The sequence below is a fragment of the Pinus tabuliformis genome, chromosome Q (assembly GCF_031772625.1).
Source record: "Pinus tabuliformis cultivar Carrire ecotype Pingquan chromosome Q, CPIR1, whole genome shotgun sequence".
NCBI classification, from domain to species: domain Eukaryota; kingdom Viridiplantae; phylum Streptophyta; class Pinopsida; order Pinales; family Pinaceae; genus Pinus; species Pinus tabuliformis.
The window spans coordinates 581,770,574-581,787,955 of record NC_142296.1 but is presented as its reverse complement, the minus strand read 5'-3'; positions in this window follow the sequence as shown (position 1 = coordinate 581,787,955).

The following is a 17,382-nucleotide window of genomic DNA, read 5'->3' as shown; positions in this document are numbered from 1 at the left end:
ACTCATACTCCTAATGTTGATAATGAATCCAAATATGACTTTCCTCCAGAAGGCTTTCCTTATATAGGAGGAGTTCCATCACAACCTCCTCTTGAAAATAGTGGGCCTATGCTTCCACATGGTTATACAAACTTTGCTCAATTAGTTTAAGGAAATCCCAGTGCTTTTTCTTTATACCAAAATCCAATTTGGTCACCAAATTCTATTTCTATTTCTAGTCGTTTTATTCCTAACATGACCTCTCAGATCCCTGTGCAAACTGTCGTTACTTCAGTTCCGATTCAACCAACAATTCCATCACAATCGTTACCATCATTTCAACCTTCCATTCCGGTGCAACTAACAATTTTGGCTTATACGTTTGTAAGTTCCTAAGTGCCCCCATCAATTGGACAAAATGTACGACCGCCTCATTCACAACCTGGGGGGAAATCCAAACTTCCCTCTTGTGTCAGGTGGAACCCATGTGAGTGGATCACAACCTCACATGGTTGGAGTGAGTCAACCTAATCCTAGTGGTATTCCTAATCCCTTTGATCCATCCGGGGTAGGTAATATCCAATATCAACAACATTAAATGACCAAGATACCTCTCCAACAGTCTTATGTTCCATATGGTTCACAAGAACTGCAAAATCCACATTATATTTCACAAGCAGGTCCTCATGTACAACCTGGTCAAAATCCTATTCCTGGTGCATATGGTCAAATCACAATTGGAACTTATCAATACCAACAAGGAATCCCTCAAGGAATTGTTCAACAACCTTTACTGTAACAAGGGAAACCTTTGCAGTAGCAGGGGAAACCTTTGTAGCAGTTTCAACAACCTTTGCAACAACAAACACAATTTGTCCAACAACCTAACCAACCCTTGTATCCGCAAGGTCAACCATTGCAGTAGCAAGGTCAACCCTTGCAACAACAAGCTCAACCTGTATATCAACAAGGTCAAACCTTGCAGACACAAGGCCAACCCATGCAATAGCAGGGTCAACTTTATTACCAGGGTCAGCAGGTGCAACAACCTTACAATCCATATGATGCACACAATGCTTATCCTCCTTATGGTTATCAATGGAATATGGCAAGTCAATATCAACCCTACCCTGGGTAGAATCCACCTTATGGTCAAGGTATCCCTTAGTGGGGGCAAAATCAAGTCCCTTATGGTCACAATCCTCCACTTTGGGGGCATAATACTTACCAACAAGGTTGGAACCCACAGATTGGGCCTTATCAAAGGCCTTATATGACTTTTAACCCACAATTGCCTGTTTTAGCAACGTTGGAACCACCTGATCTCTCGAGGCTTACTAATGATCCAATTCTTCATTCGCCTTATTGGCCTCTAGTTCCCACTAAAATTCCGAGCGATTTCCCCAAATTTGAAGGAAAAGATAAAAAGAATCCTCAGGCCCATGTGATGAGATATCACTTATGGTGTTCTTCCAATTCCTACATCAATGATTCCATTTGTCTCTGCCTCTTTAGCGAACCTTGACAGGTTCTATCGGAAAGTGGTACATCGAGTTGCCTCGAGGTACCTGTGCAGACTTCAACTCTTTGTCTATGGCCTTCCTCACCCACTTCCAGTTACTGGTTCATTATGAAACCAATACCCACTTGCTCACATCTCTGAAACAAGATACCATGACCCACATCTCTGATCACATCCATGAATGGATATGTTGGCGTCGCCTCATCAAATTTGAAATACTTGATGTGTTGTTGACCGAATGGTTCACCAAGTCATTCGTAAACAAAATCGCCACAAATATAGCAATGGGAGGTTGTCTTACCGAGGATCAAGCTATCTCTCGTCATAATATTTGGATTTGGTTTATTCCTAATCTGGCACGCTATATGAAATGTTTCCTGATGCTCCAAGGCCATATTTGGATCCAGCATCTCCGAAGCCTCCAGATGTACCGTCTATTGGTGGTATAATTGGATAAATATCTCAAACTTCTACTAAAGCTTCTTCGAAGAAAAAATCTATTTCGAATATTGGTTCTAATCATCCTTCAAAATACCCATTGAACCCTGGTAAAAACTCTGAGGTCAATGTTGTCCAGTCTATTGTGGAAGATAAAACCTAAAAAGGTAAGAAGAAGGGTAAAGGTAAAGCGAAATCTGATGCCACAAAACAGGATTCTCCTAAGTCATATGTTGATGATGCCTCCAAATTAAAGCTAAAATATCTTTGCCTCATTTGTGAGGAAGATCATTACACCAAGGATTGCCCCCAATGTGCAGAAGTTAGTCGTTTATTGAAAGGAACTCTAGCTGTATTGAAAGAGCCATTTCCATCTCAGCAAACTCAGTTGGTAGACCAACCACGATCCTTTGCCTCATCCGGTTCTTAGGTTTACATGATGATGGGTTCACTGCCTATCTCAGTTGCCACCTGATCGAAACATTATCAAACTCCTAAAAAATAGACAATGGAAAAGGAAACTACTGATACACGTTCTACTTCTGCTCCACCCAGTTCTGGTCCTCTCCATATCGAGAGACCTAATAATGAATCCATCATCTGACTGCCTCCCAAAGGTGTGCTTCGAAAGTCATATTATAATATGAACGCTAGATCTGCTCAACATTATAGTATTGTTGAAGATTTAGCTTAGGCACCTTTAGTGATGTTTGCTTTGGAAGTTCTCTAAACTTTCCCCACATAGCGGATATCATTATTGTATTCTACTAGAGTCATCGATCCTGCTGAGTCAAACTTTATTACGTTAGATCTTGAAAACCATGTTCCTCGTCTTCCTCATCAAATTGCATTTTTTATTCAATTCATTATAAAAGGAAAGATGATCCATCAGACTGTCATTGATGAAGGTGCTTCCACCTGCATCATGTCTGTTTCAAGTTGGAAATACATTGGTTCTCCATCTCTCAACCAATCCCTGAACACCTTGGAGGCCTTTGATGGCATAGGATCCATCCTTATGGCATTCTCACCAGTTTTTCCATTACTTTGGAAGGGAAGACTATTGAATTAGAAGTATAAATTGTAGATGCCAATTTGAACTACAACCTTCTATTTGGGCGAAGTTGGACCCAGGCCATGTTTTTTGTGGTTTCCTCTTTGTTTAGGGTGCTCCATTTTCCTCATGAAGGAAAAATTGTCACCGTCGATCAATTGTCCTTTTTCTCTTTCGGTACTTCGAGTGGCAACATCCCATATGTGGGAAATATCGATATTCCATATGAGAGTGTGGGGTAGGTCTTTTCAAATATTCTGGTTTAATGGGAACTTTTTCTCTCCCACCTCCACATGTCACCTCAATCAACATGATCTCTATCTCCACTGACCCGTGGATCATTCCTTCTCCAGATTAGGTTGATTCATTTGGTGACGCTATGCTGCTAAGTCCCTTAGAACAAGCTTATCAAGAAATTATTTTGGCTTTGGCGTCTGCTTCAAAGAGTCATGATGTTCTCAATATGCACTTGGATACGTATTTTCAATCTCCTTGGCTTGGTTATTAGGATTCTTCAGATCCCTTGAACGAGATATTCCCCACCGACGAGAGTATTTTTGAGGTTATGTCTCTTGATGAAACTCCTTGGAATGATGCCCATCATCGTTCCTCGTTTCTTCCAAGTCTGAGTGAGATTCCTTCATGTCTTGAAGCTTTTGTTTCTCATAACCCGACACATCCACTTCAAACACCTGTTCTAGTGCATGAAGTTTTGTCCAAAGTTAATATGGGAAATATTACTGCAACCATGTCAATTGACATTTCCATTAAACCTATAATTGTCGAGAACATTCACATTGGGTTTTCCTGTTCTCCTTATGAGATCAGGGTTTACACTGATATTTTCAAATAATTTCACGATGTCTTTACTTGGTTGTATGAAGAAATGCCTGGTATTGATCCAACTATTGTGGTGCATGAAATACCCACGTATCCTAATGCGAAGCCTGTTCGTCAATGACTCCATCCCATGCATCCCAGAAAGGCCGCTACTATTAAGGGAGAAGTTGAAAAACTTCTAAAAGTTGGTTTTATTTACCCTATCCCATTGACAGATTGGGTCTCTAATATCATACCTGTTACTAAAAAGCAGGGAACAATCCGAGTTTGTGTTGATTACTGTGACATCAATCGCGCATGCCCTAAAGATAACTATCCCACTCCCTTTATTGATCAAATCATTGATGAGTGCGCTGGGAGTGAGATCTTCTCTTTTATGGATGGTTTTTCTAGTTACAACCAAATTAACATATTGCACACTGATCAACACAAGATTGATTTCATCTATCCATGGGGAAATTTTTCTTATAAGAAGCTCCCTTTTGGTCTCAAAAATGCTGGTGATACATTTTAGAGAGAAATTTCATATGCCTTTCATGATATTAAACACATTGTTAAACCTTATCTAGACAACTTACTAGCTCATTCCGCTAGGCGTTGTGACCATCAGGACCACCTTCGAGCAATCTTTCTATGTTGTCGACATTATAATATCCATCTCAATCCACATAAATGTGTCTTCGGCATAGAATATGGTTGTTTCTTGGATTTTATTGTGTCCAAAGAAGGCATCCGAATAGATCCTCTGAAAGTTGAGGCTATTGTAAATTTACCCCCTCCTTCATCACTGCACCAATTGCAGAGTTTGCAAGGAAAGGCTAATTTTCTTCGTCACTTTGTCCTTAATTATGCCAAGCTTTCCAAGGGATTTACTCGCTTTCTTAAGAAGGGGATCCTATTCATTTGGAATGAAATTACCCAAAAATATTTCAATTCTCTAAAGTAAACACTCAACAGTGCTCTTTTATTGCATCCCCCAGACTATCACTGCGATTATTTCCTATACTTGGCCGTGACTGATAGTACCATTGCTATGGTGCTGGTCCAGGATGATGACGATGGAAATGAACACGTGGTTTATTATTTGAGTTGAAATCTTATTGAAATTGAAACTCGATATGCTCATTTCGAGAAACTTGCCTTGGCGACAGTCCATGTCATTTAACGATTTCACCATTACATTCTTTTAAGAAAGACCACAGTAATTTCTGACTGTAACCCCATGAATTATATTCTGACTCGTTAGTTTCTTGGGGAAAATAATCTAAATGGGTTGTTATCCTGCAAGAGTTTGATTTGGATTTCACTGTCACCAAATCGAAGAACTCACTTGTTTTTATTTTTATTTTTATTTTTTTATTTTATTTTTATTTATTTATTTATTTTTATTATTTTTATTATTATTATTATTATTATTATTATTATTATTATTATTGTTATTATTATTATTTGAATTTATTTTCACCCTTCCTTCCACAAACACCTCCATTGATTTTATTGAGAAGATTCCTGATGAAACTTTGTTTCTCATCAACACTCTAGACCTGTGGTATAGAGATATCATTGTTTATCTTTAGACCCAAACTTTCCAATACGACTTGTCTCGATCCGAATGATGCTGCATCTGGCATCAATCTCGACCTTATCGGATTGTTGGTGATACGTTGTACCGAGTCGGTGTTGATTTTGTTCTTCATAGATGTCTAACACTTGAAGAGGTTGAACGAGTCTTGAATGACTTCCACTTTGGGGAATGTTGTTGTCACATGTCAGGGTCTGCTTAGAAGATCCTTCGTGTCGATTATTTTTGGCCTTCTATCTTCAAAGATTGTATTTTGGTAGCTCAAAAGTGCCATGAATGTTAGATTTATAACCGCAAACAACGCGCCCCGCCAGAACCCTTACACCCAGTCATTACCATTGGCCCATTTGATAAATGGGGAATATATTTCATGACATGTAACCCTCACTCGATCGGGGGGGGATGGATATATCATCATCGCCGTCGACTATTTTACTAAATGGGCCAAGGCAGTGCCCACATATAATGCTGACAGTATCATTGCTGCTCAGTTCCTCTTTAACCATGTCATAGCCTATTTTGGTGTCCCTCAAGCCATTTTCACTGATTATGGATCACATTTTCATCAGTACATGATGGTAGAGCTAAGAGATTAGTTGGGTCTTCGCCATGATAACTCAACTCCTTACTACCGACAGGCCAATGGCAAAGTTAAAGTGATTAACAAAGTCTTAATTACTATGCTTCAACGTACCATTGGGAAGCATAAAAATGATTGGAATCTCATGTTATTCTCAGCCCTTTGGACTTACTGAACCTTGACTAAGACAACCACTGGTTTCACTCCATTCCATTTGGTATATGGTTTAGAAGTGACACTCTCGATCGAGTGTGAAATTCCTTCGTAAAAGATAGCTATCGAGCTACTCCCGATACCTCACCTAAGGAGGAGTGGTTACTTTATCTTGAGAGGCTTGATGAGACTCGTCGTATTGCTGTGACAGTGATCGAAGCACATCACAAATGAGTTAAAGCTCATTTTGATCAAATTGTTTCTCCATGCGTTTTCACTGAAGGTGACTTGGTCTTACTGTATGACCAAGCCAACGATAAGTTGGGATCTGTGAAGTTTGAACCTATGTGGCATGGGCCATACATTTTTAAACGTGTCTTTTAAAAAGGCACCTAGGAGCTGGTTGAATATGAAGGTAATGCATTATCACAGCCCCGTAACTGGCTTTATCTGAAAAAGTATTATGCATGAATTCCATGTAGTTACTTTTGTACATTGGTGTCCAATTTTTATTTTTTGGTGTGATTATTTTCTTTGTAGACATGTTCCCTCTCCTTACCTTGTGTTCCACTTGGTTTTTAGATGTTTTCAAACCATTATGTTGGTTTTTCTGATGGTGCTTTTCATAACACACAAAACCTATCCTCCGCAGTTTGGGCATTCTTCGCCCCTGATGGCGAGTTGTTCGATTTACAAGGTATTTTCCTGGGACGAACAACTAATAATATTGTTGAGTACAATGCATTTATTGAACTATTATTAGAAGCAATTACTCTCGGCATTAGAAATTTAGTTGTTAAGTTAGATTCACAACTCATTGTGTTATAATTAAATAATCATTACTCAATAAGAAATCCACAAATTTTGCTTATGTATCTACATGTTCGATTACTGGATTTTTTTTATTATATCAATGTCAGCACATTCCATGAAATTTGAATACACTAACAGATGAATTAGAAAGTTATGTTCTCAATAACCATTTGCGTAACTTATAAAATTGATCACATCATCATGATACATGAACATGTAAGTAGAATATATATATATATATATATATATATTGCATCTGTCAAAGTTTGTTCATCAAAATCTAAAAAAATAAGCATTTTGGGACACATGGTGTTCAAAGCTTACAACAATTCAGAAAACACGATTAGAAAAGGTTATTCGCCCACATGGTGCTCACGATAGCATGATACTGCTTTGATCACTTGACCTAACAGCTGACATAGTCTCGTAGACACTCCTACTATATGCCTCTAGTATCGCAGTTTCATGTCATCTATAGTCGCATATTATGGAATCCCTCGGGTAATCACTTCCAGATTTCGTTCCATCTCTACCATATCTGCACCGAGGCAATGCCTTATGACTAAGGTATTGGTGCTCTCACCTCCACTGCGATGTTGGTTTGTTTTATATTCTTTCCACGAATATTGGACCCCATATTAGGTAGGTGGACCTACCTATGGTTTTGGGCATGATGGTTTTCAGTCCATGGTATTTTGTAGATTCGGTCAAGGGAACTACGGTTATGTCCTAATCCAGGGTTAATGGATTGGGGTTTATGGATGCTTCGACATGTTTATATATGTATTATAACATTGAAAGGAACATAATGAAAAATCAATCTAGTAGTCCCAATTTTGGGATGCAAGGAAAATCTTTGTGTATATTTGTTTTATGTGTTATGCTCTCGACATTGTTTATTTTCTGTTTTTAGAATTCGTATGCAGGTAATTTCTATACGGGATTAGAACCTACACACAGGATCCAAAGAGTTGGACTCTTTCCCCTCTTTTGGACAATCCAGTAATGAAGTAGATATCAGCTACTTCCAACTCTAGTTCTTGGTCTCGAATGATGAAGATTTTTTGGTCAACATCCCATAGACTAATCAAATATTGTAGCGACTCATTTTTAGCTCTGAGCCCTGGGGTTCAAAAGAATTTCAATAACCCACATTCCCTCAACGCATTGACACATTCAACGCTTTGGGCAGCCTGGTGATATTTTGCCTCATGACCCCTTTCCTTCCTTTTGATAACCATGTTGTCAAAATCTCCTACAAACAAACCATATAAATAGATTAAATGCCTTTCCACGGATTTAAATCTCAAAAAAATTGATCAAGAGAGAGGATTTCCCTTTCGTTTTTCCACCCTGCAGCTAACGAGTCTGTTTTAATTATTTTAGCACTGGTAGCGCGAGAGACTTTTGGGCTTAGAGGTGATCAACGCGGATTCAATGAGCAGAATCGCGTATGGTCACCCCCGATTTAAAAAAATTGAAATCCTCATTTTTAACCAGAACAAATGCTATGAAATTAGAATGAAAATCAAGAGAAAAGGAAGATCTCTTACCTGCAACTGATGGTTCGTGAAATGGTGCCCTGGATCTCCCACACTTATTACTTGAAGAATCAAGGAGAATAGGGTAAAAAGAACTCTCCAATTTACTCCAAGTGAAATGGTAATTTTTTTACTTTTAGTCCATCTAAAAGTTTTTAAACACATTTTTTCTAATATTTTACTATTTTCCTTGATATCAGTGATGTGTGGTTGTCTTTGTGCAGTTATAGGTTCTTTTTGGTGGTTACAGTGATCGTTTTTGACCGATTCAACGAGTTTTTGTTTTATCTCTTTTGCAGACTCGTTAAAAAAACCAAAAATGGAACCCCCTAGGAGTCATCTTTAAGCTCTTTTCTGACTCTTGAAATATGAAAAGATTGCCGAGTAGTTGTCTTTTCAAACTTGTTAAATTAAATGAATTGACTTCGTCTCAGTATACGTTTACCCCTTTTTCGGGCTAAGATTGACTATTTACGAAAAAGGTACACCTTGGTCGACATGGTCAAGAGGTTCTCAAATATTGTTTTCTACCTTTTCGGGTTCGAGAGACAAATTACGAAAAGGGAAATTATGGAGTTTTCTTTTTCATCTCTTTTTCAAACTCTCTAAATATGAAAAATATACCGAATTATCTTTTGTTGGACTTGTCACCATAACGAGGCCAAGCTTCTCCTTCCCAGGGCTCGTAAAACTTACTAGGATGGATTCATTCGAAGAATGAACTTATACGACAAGCATATGCTATCCTCTTCAAACTTGTGATAAAAAATAATTGGGGTACTCAATAGAAATAATGGGGAAAAATTAAAGTGAAAGATCTCTTGTATAGGAAACATGTCACTCTTGAACATGACACTCATATGTTTCTCATGTTGGGTTTGGGATATCTTTGCTCAGACACTTGTCTCTCCAGATTTGGGTGATCCATTTTCCTTCTTATCTAACAATTCCATTTCGTCATCATGACCCTTGGTCTTATGTTGAGTCAAATGCTACCACACTCCGAAGTCATGTGACCAATATGTTCAAGAGAATTCCTATCTATATTTTATTACCTATACATCGTCTGACCCTTTGCTATAGTCTTGGATCATACTCATTCATTCAAGTGTATTCCTCATTTCATTTTGATGATGGGGGAATCATCATGGCCCTCCTTTGACGAGTCATTTCTTGTCGACTTCAACTCATTATCCAGGAAGGTGACTTAGAGACTCCCTTCCAATACTTTAGATCTTGCATGCCTTAATGGAAAGTTATTCACATCCGACGACAGGGTTTCGTCATTGGCCTCTGATTGGATGATTCCACGAGTGTTCGACTTCAAATTCATTTTCACATTCATGAATTTTATTATCGTACCTTGAGAGCCATTGTCATTATTGATGGTTCCTCTCATGCCTGTTAATGATCCACATCATTGGATGGTAATCAAGTGGTTTTCTAGCATGTTCGACTTTGACACATTCATTCACATGTTAGAATTCATACTTTGATCAGGTTAGGGATGGAGCGCAAGACCTTGGGTTTTATATGATATGACTCAAGCTGCGTGGAATTATGTATTGTTCATGATTGTACACATGTTTCTTCTATATGGATGGTTGTGACCATCCCGTGGGACTTTATATTTATGATGATGATGATCTTTCTATATCGGGTGGCTGCCTCCATACCTTGGATCTTAGACTTATATATGATCCTTTTCATTCGGATGGTTGCGCCCATGTTGTGGATCTTTTCACAGAGTTCTTTCTATCAGGATGGCTGTGTCCACACTGTGCATTCATGTTTTGATATCAGATATGTATATGTATATGTGTCCTTGATTTACAGGTCTCCTGACAGTGTTTGTTCTCGTCCTTGCAAAATTTCGCAAGGCATCTCATCCATCGCTCCCTATTCTGCCTTCATGCTTTAGGGGGCATCTGTTACACAATATTTTTTCATCCTTCCTTCACTTCTCTATGTCATACCATGAAGTGCCTGAAACTTGGCAATCATGTAGTGTACTGATCCTGATATGCTGTTCAAGTCCTCCCTGAAACACTGATGGAAACATATTTTAAGCCTTCCCTGAAGAAGTAATCTCTAAAACCCTAATTTCAAGACCAATGTAACTATGACACTAGCAACTAGTGTTGATGGCAAGTTGTACTATAATAGCCTCATGCTGCCAGTGTGCTTTTTACTCAGATACTCACATTGATCCCTAAAAGGAAAGTTTTCCCAAAGAGGACAAGAAGCTTCATGATTTGGAGGCTTCCAAAATGACGAGCTGAAGGTTTTTCGGTGTGGATGTGGTCGAATTATCCAAATATTTCCCTTTGATCTTATCCCTATGAGCTACCTCCTTGAGATGAGGGCCTTCCCCTATCTTTAGATAGATCCTAACTCCCTCTCCCTACCTATATATTCATCCTCTCCCATTCCCAAATGGTTTGTCTTTGATTATTTGCACCCTTATGCTGAGATAGTAACTACATGCTACTCATTTGGCTTGGAGAATGAGTGCTTGGAGAGCTTGAGCTTGGAATTGGAAATTCACTCAAGGAGAGCTTATTGACATCAAGGCTTTGTTGTATGCTTCCTCCTTTATCTCATTAATATATACAACTACTGGTTCACTTTCCATTTATGTTAATGCATCATTTATCTTAATGCTCCTTGATATGTTAAGTGGATTAATTTCAAGTATGCTTGTTGTACTTGTATGATTTGTTGTGTCTTTGATCTCTTGTGTAGGTATTCAAATGTTGTAAGCAGTAGAGCTGAGCCTGAGGAGCGAGCTATTCAAGATCTTCAACAAAGGAGTGCATTATAGCATTAGAATGAGGTAGGCCATCTTCCTCTTCTCTCATTTCGATTGTAATCTAGGAAAGTGTCTTGTAGATTGTCACGTAGGTTGCTAGTCCCACTCATTGGGCTAGAGGGATCATCTCTGTTTGCAGAGAGAATTTACCTAGACAAAAACATTTGGAGTTCAAGTGCACAAATACTACTGCCGAATATGAAGCACTCATACTTGGACTAAAGTAATCCATCAATCTGAAGGTAGAGTTTCTCAAGGTAATTGGTGATTCAGAGGTGGTCACTTGTCAAGTACGAGATACTATCCAATATGTTTCACCTAATATTAAAAACTACTAGCATGAGGTATGGAATTTGATTAATCATTTTAAAGCTTTTAATATTTTTTTTGTTCCTAGGCTTAGAAATGTTGCAACAGATGCATTAGAAAATAAAGCCGCTAGAAATGGTTTTTCAATTGAGATTATATAAAACTTTTGTTCCTGAAAACATCGCTAACTTTCGTATTTTCAATGACGACCAACAGATACTGCATTTTATGGCTAACACGACGTATTCAAAGATGCTAACATAGAAGAGGATGAGAATGCAAAGGCTTTGAGGGATGCATCTAATGCAACGAAAGGAAACATTATTCCTAAATTTGTGGTGTCCCTGGAAAATTTATATGACCTGTAGAACTGATTTAGAGGACTGATCAATACAATGACCCAGAGTTCAAAGTTATCATCTGAACAAGTCAATATAAGAACTAAAGAATATATTAAGTATGTGAACCTTGGTACATGTGTTTCTCCATAAGAACTATAGGAATTTATCTACTTATTCAAAAATTACCATGATGTGTTTTCATGGAAATTGATGATTTGAAGACATATGACACTCGCATTATCCAACATGTAATTCCCATAAAGAAAGGGGTAAAACCTTTCCAATAAAAACTAAGGAAAGTCCATCCAACGCTGGAACCCATCATACAATTGAGAAAGTTGTTCGATGCTTGGATCATTTTTAAAGTCAAACACTCCACTTGGGTTTCAAATTTGGTCCCAGTAAAAAAGAACTATGGTGAAATAAGGTCATGCATAGATTTCTGTAATCTCAACCGGACATCTGATAAAGATAATTATCCTATGCCATCCATGAAACAGAGACTCTAGACAGTATCTGGGTTTGATATGTTCTCCTTACTAGATGGTTTCTCTGGTTACAATCAAGCGCTAGTAGAAAAACCCGATCGATTCAAAACTATCTTCAGGACCAAATGGGGAACATTTTCTTTCAAGAGAATTCCATTTGGGCTTATAAATATTGGTGTTACAATTCAAAGAGTGATGTACATATCTTTTCGAGGCCTTATTATTCAGAGCATAGTTGTTTATTTGGATGATGTTACTATGTTTTCCAATAGAAGATCAGATCATGTATGTCATCTGCAATAGATATTTGAACAGTGTCACAAATATGGGATTTCTCTCAATCCCAAGAAAAGCATCTTTGGTGTGTCAGAAGGAACTCAATTAGGGCACATCATTGCAAAAAGTGGAATTAAAGTTGATCCCAAGGGTCAAAGCCATTACGAAATCCCATTCCCAGTGAATAAGAAAGCTATGTAGTCTTTCTTATGAAATATCAACTTCCTGAGAAAATTTGTCTTTGATTACGCTTAGATAGTTAAGCCTTTATAGGACTTGATTAAGAAATACGAGACACACAAATGGGACAGACGGGAAAAGGATTCTTTCGCTCAAATAAATTAGGATATTGATGATACACCTGTGTTATTCAGTCCAAACTATGGAAAAGATTTCCTGCTTTATACCTTTGCTTCAAATTCCTCTATTACGGCCGTATTGACTCAAAAGGATTCTGAAGGAGATGAGAGGCCTATCTCTTTTATGAGCGTTGACCTACAGGGGTTAGAATTAAATTATCTTGCCATTGAAAAACAAACATATGCTATATACAAGATAGTTAAATATTTTATGCCCTATCTTTTAAAATCTGACACGATCATATGTGTGCCTCATCCAGTGACAAGAACACTCTTCGTACAACAGGAGATGGGTGAGAAGAGGGAAAATTGGATGACCCACTTACAATAATACAAGATAGAATTTAAACTATTTCATACCATAAAGGGTCATGACCTTTGTAAGTTAGCAACCAAAGAAAAATAAACTCCCGAGCAAGATATTTCAGGTTGGGAGCAGGAGATAGAAATGTACAATGTTGAACATTTTCCTTAATCCATGTCTATAATGCCATGGTATTATGAAATACGAAAATTTCTATAGCATGGCACCTTTCCCACACACTTATTGGATAAAAAAAGAGACCAATTCGTTTAAAAGCACTATCTTACTAGCTAGTTCATGGAGTGATTTTCAGAAATCACCACAACTATGTCCTACTAAGGTGCCTTGAGCCACAAGATACAAAAAATGTACTTAGATATTCACATGATGGACCGATAGGTGGTCACTATGTAGGCAACACAACAATGCAAAAAGTCATGAGGGCTGGTTATTATTGGCCCATTCTATTCAAATATGCTCACACTTTTGTACGCAAGTGCCTAACTTTCAGAGATGTGTCGATCAGGATCAAAGGTCAACCACCCCACTAATACTAGTAGTAGTTAAGGAACCTTTCCAACAATGGGGCCTAGATGTTATCAGAGAAATATTTCCTCACTCGTTAAAGAAATACTGATATATTTTAACAATGACAAACTATTTCACTCGGTGGTTAGAAGCAGTTCCCTTGAGACAAGTAAATGACCAAGCAGTCATCCACTTTTTGCGATATAACATTATAACCAAGTTTGACATTCCAATGTAACTTGCCTTTGATAATGTGACTTACTTTTCATCATTCAAACTTTATGAATTTTCATTAGAAAATGGAATTGTATTAAAGCATGCATCTAATTATTACTCTTAGGGAAATGGTTTGGCTAAATCGACAAATAAAACGTCAGCTGCATAATGAATAAAACCATATTCTCTAAGACAAGGAACTTGAACAATGCTTTGATCAATGCATTATGGGTTGACTGTGTAACTCCTAAGCCTTCCCTTAAGACCTCGTCGTACTTTTGGCTTATGGTAAATAAGTTATCTTGCCCCCGAACTTGTATCTCCTAGCCTTGAAACTCCCCCAAGAGTCCCAAGGTAGACCTTGCCTTTTGGTTCATGTTAGGTGTGTGTTATATTATTTCCACGACTAACCTTGTGTGTGAAGCGGGGGGGTGGGGGGGGGGGTGTAGCCCCCCTTGTCTGGGGGTTTGAGGTGGGCAGTAGCCCCCCTCTATGGGGTCCAAGGAAGCGCCATGGGATTTTTTTTTTGGACCCTATATTAGGTGGGCAGGCCTACCTATGGTATTGTGCATGGGTTTTGCACATGGTTTTTGGCATGATGGTTTTATACCCATGATATCATGTAGATAAGATCAAGGGAACTACGGTTATTTTCTAATCCAAGGTTAATGGATTGGGGTTTATGAATTTTTCGGCATGTATATATATGTGTGTTGTAACATTGAAAGGAATATAATGAAAAATCAATCTGGTAGTCTCGGTTTTGGGATCCAGGGGAAAATCTTTGTGTATATATGTTTTATGTTTTATGTTCTCACCATTGTTTATTTTTGTTTTTAGAGTTCGTATGTGAGTAAATTTTGTATAGGGTTAAAACCTACATTTAGTATCAGAGCAAAGTTTCGACTTCAAGGTGATGCCTTTGTTGCTGAGGGGTTTTTCTTGGGCTTGTGGTAGGTCCTGTTTAGTAGGAGATCTACGGGATCGATTCTTGTGGTGAAAGAAGATGATGAGTAGTGGGAAGATAGAGATCGATAAATTTAATGGTCATAGTTTTGAGTTGTGGAAACTCAAGATGGAGGATCTGCTGGTGGATAAAGATTAGTGGATTGCGGTAGATTCAGGTACTAAACCAACGACAACATCAAATGAAGATTGGGAAAATTTGGATCGGAAAGAAAAGAGAACAATACGGTTGTGTATCTCAAATTCAGTATTGTTGAATGTATAGGGGAAGCTACGACAAAGGCTTTGTGGGACAATTTAGGGACTTTGTACCAATCTAAGTCTTTGGAAAATGAATTGTTCCTACGGAAAAATTTATATAACCTGAGGATGAAGGATGGAGACTCGGTGATAGAGCATCTGAACGCCTTCAATACTTTGATAAGCCAATTGTTATCTTTTGATATTAAAATTTTAGATGAAGATAAGTGCATCAGAATTCTATGTTCTCTACTAGATTTGTGGGATAGTCTGGTTGTTGCAATAGGTAGCAATACAACTACCTTGAAGTTTGATGCAATAGGCTCATCCTTTCTGTCATAGGAGATGAGATGGAAAAATATGGAGGGCCGAAATGGAGATGCCTTGTCTGTACGAGGAAGGTCCCATAACATAAATAAAAATAATTCCTCGAGTGGGAGATATAAATCTAGAGGGAGATCTAAATCGCCAGGAAAACCTATAAAGGTATGCTAGAAATGAGGAAATGAAGGGCACTTCAAAACAGATAGTAGATCTAAATCTCTTGAGAAAGAAAATGGATATGATGATGCTCCTTCTATTGAGGAAAAAACCACCTCAGATGAAGGTGGGTATGTGTACTTAGATTCTTATTCAAGTATACATGTAGATCATGAGGCATGGTTGATTGAATCAGGTGCATCCTTTCACTTCAATCCCCATAAGGAGTGGTTGTGCAAGTAAGATAAATATTATGGTGGTGATGTATTCTTAGGGGATGAAAATAACGCTAGAATCATCAGATGAAAAAAGGTTAAGTTGAATTTGCAAGGTGGAAGGATGAGAACACTTCCGGGTGTTCTACATATTCCTGCATTAGCCAAAACTATAATTTTTGTAAGCAAGATGGATGATGTAGGTGTAAAAACAATGTTCGAGAAAGATACCCACAAGATGGTTCGGGGAGTACTCATATTGATACGGGGAGTTTGGATTGGAAATTTGTACAAGCTTCTGGGTAGTGTTGTTATTGGTGGGTGCAATAGTTCTGTTGTTCCTGAAAGTGGAGCAGAAAATCTAGTGGTATCTGGAGAAAATACCATGCTATGGCATCAAAGGGTTGGATATATTGGAGAGAAGGGTCTTCGAATACTTCATGGTAATGGTATGGTAGAAGGTATGTCCAATTTCTCTCTGGATTTTTATTTTTGTGAACATTGTGTATATGGGAAGCAGAATTGGGTGAGTTTCCCCTCTCGTGCTAAGAGGGAAAAAGGGGTATTAGAGCTTGTGCAGAGTGATATGTTTGGATCTGTGTCAGTTCCATCACTGGGTAAGTTTGTGTACTACGTATCATTTATAGATGAATTCTCAAGGAATACATGGATATATTTCCTAAGGAAGAAATATGAAGTCTTTTACAGGTTTAAAGAATTTAAGGCTCTGGTGGAAAACCAAACAAAGAAGAGGATAAAGGTGTTGAGGACAGATAATGGTGGAGATTTCTACAAGAAGGAATTTGAAGAGTTTTGTAACAAGTGTGGTATAACACGGTAGAAGACTACTTCATACACACCTCAAAAAAACATATTTTCAGAAAGAATGAACAAGATGTTGTTGGAAAAGGCAAGAAGCATGCTCAGTGGTGGCGGGTTAGGACAAGAATTTTGGGTAGAGGTGGTGGAGACTGCATGTTACCTAGTTTATAGATCACTTTCATTAGCATTGGAGGATAAGTCTCCATATGAGGTATGGACTAGTAAGAAACCCTCTCTTTTACCGCTGAGGGTATTTGGATGTCATGCATATGTACTTGTTCCAAAGGAGAAAATAACTAAGTTGGATAGTAAATACGAAAGGTGCATATTTATTGGGTACAAGGATGGTTTAAAATTTTGTAAGCTTTGGAACCCAACAACAGGGAAGGTTGTGTACATCTGAGATGTGGTGTTTAGAGAGGTGAAAGATGTTATTAAACATGAAGTCCTACCAAAGGAACCTGAGAAGATAGAGTTTGAGCTAAAGGAGGAAAATTCATACTCTACAACAGAAGCAGAATCAG